Consider the following 7,781-nt stretch of genomic DNA (forward strand, 5'->3'; position numbering starts at 1 on the left):
GTAGACCTGAAAATAAGTGGAAAATGTGACTTAAGAAATTTCTACAAATGATGAAATGTCAACACACTGAAAATATTATTTACCTGTTCGTAGATCAATCATTGGTATATTGATATGGTAGCCATCGTCACCTTTCCAATGCAATATTGGGTATTGTAATGCGTCGTAACTACGATGAAGCTCCGAAACACTTTGCAATTGCTCATTTCTACGATGAAGTATAATATCACGCGATTGAAACTGATCACCACGAATTACAATTGCAACCTCATCAATTGTCGGTGCATTGAATCGCCTTTCTTGCTCTCCAAAAGGTGTTCTATCAGCCCTTATTACGATTTAGTGATTATCAGATGGCATACGATCGAGAGCAATTTTGAACAATTGAACTAATGCGATATGCTGATGGAAAAACCTTTGTAGCTCACAAATAATTTCTCGTCTTGTATTCAAAGCAATTGCACAACGTTGATCCAATTCACGATTTTCATCACCAATAAAATAAATTTGCAAAAATTGATAATCAGCATCGGGGTATGGCAATAACGAACAAGCTTGATGATAAATTTGGCCCTGAATCTGCAACATGTATGCAATTTTAGGTAAATGTTGCATAATAATTTTTAAAACTATAGAATACTTTTATGATTCAGATTGATTGGGACAAACCTGTTTAAGTATTTACCTTAAACATCGGCATAAAATTATCTCTAATAATGTTAGTAGCACCAAAAGAAGTCATTTGAAATGCCGAATTGTATTGTTGAATATGACTCAAAAAGTGCTTCGAATTTTCAGAAGCCCCAAAAATTAATGAAGACAATGGTTCGGGTGGAGTTTCTAATGGTGGCAATCTCGCTTTCCCATTAGCACAACACATGCCGGGCATTTCACCTGGAAATTTAGCCGCATCACAATGTGGACATATTGCGTCCATTATTCCAATATATCCGTACATACTGTAGTTGATCTGACTGTTGTAATTAAAAGCAGCATGCATAATTTCAGGTACAACAGATCTATTTCGTGCATTACGTTCACGCTGCGATGCATTAGCTTGTGCTCGTTCATCTGGAGTCTGTGATCGCCTTTGTAATGCCGTAGCATTTACATGACGCGTTCGTCGACCTATATTTCCTCGTGTGGGTCATGGCATTTTTCTTTCAATTAAAAAAGAATAAATTAAATTAAAAAAAAGCCTACATTAATAGTGGTACACCATATGTTTTTTCAAATAAGGAAACACATGCATTCGTGTAATTCACTTCAACATTTCAAAACTTACCGTTGTTTGCTCGGAAATTCGCTTTGCGCTATATTTCTTCTTTTCACAAATTCACACAAACTTCAATAATTATTAAAAAAAAACACTATAATAACTAATAATTTTGCACCGCGGTAATTTCGGACACTACTGAACGTATGGGGCCAAAGAAAACGGTCCAGCGAAGTTTACACTCCAATGTCATATATTCTCCTAATTTGAATTTTCTTAATGCTAAGAGTCAAAGCTCTATATACCTACCTATCTATACAAAATATTCATGTATTTCTCTATGCAAAATAAATGCACCGTAATATAGTTCGATGTCTTTTCAAAGCCTACTTTGTTTGTCGATCTGCCTGCTACATACATACCTACATCTATATATATAAAAATGAATGCCATTTTTCGTTGAGACTTTATAACTCAAGAACGGGCTCACCTATCCAAACCAAATTTTTAGGCTTTGTTTGGACTATTCAGTAGATGGTTTGTGTTTTGCAATTTTAAGAATCGGATACCAGGGTCTGGAGAAATAGGCCAAAACGTGAACCCGGTTAACCCTAGGATGTGTTTGTACAATATGGGTAGCAAATGGAAGCTGTTGATGATTTCTATAGTATAGAGTATTTTTCATACCGTTCCGTGATTAAGGTTTCGAGATATAATCCAAAACGTGGACCCGGGTAACCCTAGGATGTGTTTGTACAATATGGGTAGCAAATAGAAGCTGCTGATGATTCTATAGTAAAGAGTATTTTTGATGCCGCTCCGTGACTAGGGTCTCGAGATATCGGCCAAAATGTGGACCCCGATAACTTAAGGATGTGTTCGTACAATATGGGTAGCAAATGGGAGCTGTTAATGATTGCTATAGTATAGAGTATTTTTAATGTCCCTCCGTAACTAGGGTCTCGAGATATAGACCAAAACGTGGACCTGGATAACCCTAGGATGTGTTTGAACCACATGAGTATCCATTGTAAGTTGTTGATAAATGCTAATGAAAAGAGGACTTTTCTTTTCGCTGGGTAACTAAGGACTCCAGATATAGACCAATTGGGAACTCGCCTTCAGGTTAAGAGATTGCATTCTTATGTACTACAACCAGTTAAAATGGCATATTCAATCACATAACAATATATTCTTTTTACCTGAAGGCGAGTTCCCAATTGCAAAATCAGAAACAGAGAATCGGCCGTTGGAATGTATCAAACAACTTTTTTATTGTACTTACCTTTCTACTTACACTCATTTCGATGTAAGAATAAGCACAAAGTATTTTTATTTGAGAATGGCACATTTTGTTCGTGCTTACATTTTGTGTGAAGAGATATTTGCACGTAGACAAAAATGTTAATCAGCATGTTAAAAACAAATCAAAACAAACCTCATTACTTATTTCCTTCATGGTAAACGTTTCAAAAATTTCACCACACATATGTTACATTTTTTTTTTTATTTAACTCCTACCCAACAAGTTTTATTTAACTCGTAAACACACCAAAAACCCATTTGTTTGGTCAGATTCATCCCACTTAGCCAGCGGATTATACGTTTTCATATTAACATACATACATCAATAATAGTTTAATCATTTACTAAACAATTTGTTACCTACTTAGCTACGCTCTTTCGCTCTCAAAATTTATGAACTTTCCTCTTAACTAGCATACTTATTATTCCCACCTACAAACTTACTTGCATTATATTTATATCAACACTAGCAGCCCGGTACGTGCTTCGCTACGTATAAAGTGAAATATTAAATCAAACTCATTTATAAAAAAAATATATATTTAATTATTTGCTAGCTATTTTAAAATTTAATCCAAAACATTTGGATAAACAATATTTTTTGTTTTACCATTTTGAGCATGAATAAACAAACGGCTGGGGGTACCGACTCTGGAACAGGCAACATAAAGTTGGCCATGTGGAAAACGTGATTCCTCCAAATTCACACCACAAACGTTAAGTGTTTGCCCTTGAGTTTTGTTGATGGACATCGCAAATGATAAACGCACAGGTTATTGTAATCGTTTGAATTCAAATGACATATCAGTTGGAATCATAGGGATACGCGGTATTAAACAAACTTCTCCTTTTGATTTACCAGTTAAGATCGTAGCTTCAATCAAATTTGACAATACATTTTTCACTGCCAATCTGGTGCCATTACATAGTTTTGGTGGATTAATATTTCGCAATAATATAATCAAAGAACCCACTTTCAGATTCAAGCAATGCGGTGGCATACCAGCCGGTTCTAATGAATTAAAAAATTCAGTTGGATAATTCATTGCCTCATCTTGATTCATAGCACTGTCAATTGATTTATGTGTCGTGACTACACCTGGTAGTTTTGCTTGAATTTAAAAATTAATGGCATTGATATGAATGTTCTTCGGTGCTAAAATGGCGCGTTCTCTCAACCAATCATGATTTCTGTAATTCTGAAGAATATTTGGAAAACACATTCAATCAATTCATCTATCGATTTCGTAATTGTACAAAAATTGTTCGGTACAGTAATCAATCCGTTGGTTCTGTCGATTTGTATTTTGCCATCACCAATTTGTAACAATTGTTTTGAAAACTCATGGGCAGCTGGATAATTTTGTAGGTGAATACACATATTAGTGTTCAGTGTCAATTTTTGTACATATCTCCAAAGAACTGATGACTTCAAACAGGCATTTATTTCATCAGCAGGAGTTGACCGAGGAATGACAGGCAATGTTTGTCGAAAATCCCCTGACAGTAATATCAAAGCACCACCAAAAAGCTGTTGGTTACCACGTAAATCTTGCATTGTTCGATTAAATGCTTCTAGTAATTTTTTATTCGCCATTGTACGCTCATCCCATAAAATAATTGACGTTAATCGCAGAACTTTTGTCATAGCAGAATTTCTTGAAATATTGCAAGTTGGAGTTTAAATCACCTGTACATTCAATGGCAATTTTAATGCAGAGTGCGCTGTCCGACCACCTCCTAATAATGTAGCAGCAATTCCCGAAGATGCAAGTGCCAATGCAACTTTCTGTTCCCATCGAATAGTGGTTAAAATCAGTGATATAACAAACGTTTTGCCTGTACCACCAGGTGCATCCAAGAAATATAACCCACCTGCATTATTGGAAATAGCTTGCATGATTGTGTCATATACATGTTTTTGCTGAATATTCATTTTGGTTATATTCGATTGTACAAATAAACGCAAATCATTAGAATTGAATTCCTGCTCACGTTGCAATTCACGATCAAACAGATTATGCATGTCACGATTTGGTGCGGTCATACCCAATTGTACTAATGTTTTATTTGCAATCCGTAGACACATATCTTCAATTATTATCAAAGCTTCGTTGTACATTTCCAAAGTTATCAACAAATCAGGATTTCTTGCATGATGACGCATACGAATTAAAATATCTTCTGCAATATTATGTTTATATTTGTTCCATAATTCAAGCGGATTTGATGGCATACATGTTGATAATATAACGGCAAACAGCATTCGTATTTGTTGAGGATGAGCCGAAATAGATGCATCATGAAGTGTTGAATCCCAATGTGCATCATCCTCCAACAAATGCAAAAGTTGGCATGCTTCACGGTATGTTTCACACAAATGACCGTTGACTGTTCTCAATTCTTGAACTGATTTTGGGCCATTCACGTTAACTAATAACAATCTGAAATAAAAACACTCAACATTGTTTGGATGTACAGGATGCCCATGAACTGCTGTTCCTTGTTTACGTCTTTGAAATTTTTTCGAAGACACAGTCCATGTGTAATACTGAGGCACTTCAGAATATAACAAAGTTATCGCAAATGTATCAGTTTCGCTAATTTGAAAATAGCTGTTAACGTAGTTGCTGGTGGTTGCGCTGCTCTTAACAATAGATTTGCTACATTCAAATAAACACGTTGGCCATTGTCAAGATGTACAGCCAAGTGAACAACCGCAGGATGTCTTTCGTGCACTGGAAACGACATAATCCTCCAGACAGCTTCATTGCTACTAATATAGCGACCCATTTGATACTGAGTAATTTCATCATTTCTATTATCACCAGCAACATCGAAAATAGCCATATCGCTCCCTTTATTTACATACTTGCAAATATATTTAATGGATTTGACAGAACTATTGTACAATATTCCACATTTAAATGAGCGTTGAATATTTTCGATAATAATGGACAATACGGAACCACCCAATGATTATCAACTTCAACTTCCTGGTTATGCATTCTAATGGTTGCCGTTATGCCATTATTATTAGGCGATCTACGTCGATACAACGGATATCCGTCATTGCCCGTTATTGTGTCTGAAGTAAATTGCCTTGGGTATCGTTTGGAACACTTTTCATCAATCACACATGGTGAATTCACATTTAGTTCACCGCACGGTCCATGTATCATGTTTTTAACGACAACTTGAAATAACTCAGGATCAGCAGTGTGATTAGGAATTTCAGCTGATATAAGGTTATCGATTTGATCCGGAGTTATTTTATGTACCAGCCAAATTAGTATATGTGCGTGCGGCAATCCCCTTTTCTGCCATTCGATGGAGTACATATGGCAACGCACCTCTCCAATATACTTATAATTTCACAATTAAATCCATAAGTGCTTTACATTTTTGCCGAAATTCACGCGCAGTAATGTCATGACGATCGGTTGTCGACTGTCCTGCAAATAAATTGTTTTTGATGTCATCCCACTGCGGATTACATGTAAATGTAATGAAAAGATCCGGTCGACCGTATTTTCGTACATAACACATTGCGTCTTGTGCATATTCGTTCATATTCCGTGGGCTACCAATATACGAAGATGGCAATATAGTTAAACGTCCGATGTCATTAATATTAGCATCATTCGCTATCGCATCTTGCAAATGAATATATTGTTCAAATCTTAATTTTGCTTGGTTGAAACGAATAAAATTAAGACGTTCTGGTCCTATTTTGGCATACATATCAACGATGTACTGATGATATAGTTTACGATATCTCAAGATATAATTTTGTTCTTGTGGACGAACCATCAATCGATAAGAATAAAAATGCATGGCACTAACTTTTTTCTGTACATGTAGACCTGAAAATAAGTGGAAAATGTGACTTAAGAAATTTCTACAAATGATGAAATGTCAACACACTGAAAATATTATTTACCTGTTCGTAGATCAATCATTGGTATATTGATATGGTAGCCATCGTCACCTTTCCAATGCAATATTGGGTATTGTAATGCGTCGTAACTACGATGAAGCTCCGAAACACTTTGCAATTGCTCATTTCTACGATGAAGTATAATATCACGCGATTGAAACTGATCACCACGAATTACAATTGCAACCTCATCAATTGTCGGTGCATTGAATCGCCTTTCTTGCTCTCCAAAAGGTGTTCTATCAGCCCTTATTACGATTTAGTGATTATCAGATGGCATATGATCGAGAGCAATTTTGAACAATTGAACTAATGCGATATGCTGATGGAAAAACCTTTGTAGCTCACAAATAATTTCTCGTCTTGTATTCAAAGCAATTGCACAACGTTGATCCAATTCACGATTTTCATCACCAATAAAATAAATTTGCAAAAATTGATAATCAGCATCGGGGTATGGCAATAACGAACAAGCTTGATGATAAATTTGGCCCTGAATCTGCAACATGTATGCAATTTTAGGTAAATGTTGCATAATAATTTTTAAAACTATAGAATACTTTTATGATTCAGATTGATTGGGACAAACCTGTTTAAGTATTTACCTTAAACATCGGCATAAAATTATCTCTAATAATGTTAGTAGCACCAAAAGAAGTCATTTGAAATGCCGAATTGTATTGTTGAATATGACTCAAAAAGTGCTTCGAATTTTCAGAAGCCCCAAAAATTAATGAAGACAATGGTTCGGGTGGAGTTTCTAATGGTGGCAATCTCGCTTTCCCATTAGCACAACACATGCCGGGCATTTCACCTGGAAATTTAGCCGCATCACAATGTGGACATATTGCGTCCATTATTCCAATATATCCGTACATACTGTAGTTGATCTGACTGTTGTAATTAAAAGCAGCATGCATAATTTCAGGTACAACAGATCTATTTCGTGCATTACGTTCACGCTGCGATGCATTAGCTTGTGCTCGTTCATCTGGAGTCTGTGATCGCCTTTGTAATGCCGTAGCATTTACATGACGCGTTCGTCGACCTATATTTCCTCGTGTGGGTCATGGCATTTTTCTTTCAATTAAAAAAGAATAAATTAAATTAAAAAAAAGCCTACATTAATAGTGGTACACCATATGTTTTTTCAAATAAGGAAACACATGCATTCGTGTAATTCACTTCAACATTTCAAAACTTACCGTTGTTTGCTCGGAAATTCGCTTTGCGCTATATTTCTTCTTTTCACAAATTCACACAAACTTCAATAATTATTAAAAAAAAACACTATAATAACTAATAATTTTGCACCGCGGT

Source organism: Anastrepha ludens, chromosome X (genome assembly GCF_028408465.1).
Source record: "Anastrepha ludens isolate Willacy chromosome X, idAnaLude1.1, whole genome shotgun sequence".
NCBI lineage: Eukaryota > Metazoa > Arthropoda > Insecta > Diptera > Tephritidae > Anastrepha > Anastrepha ludens.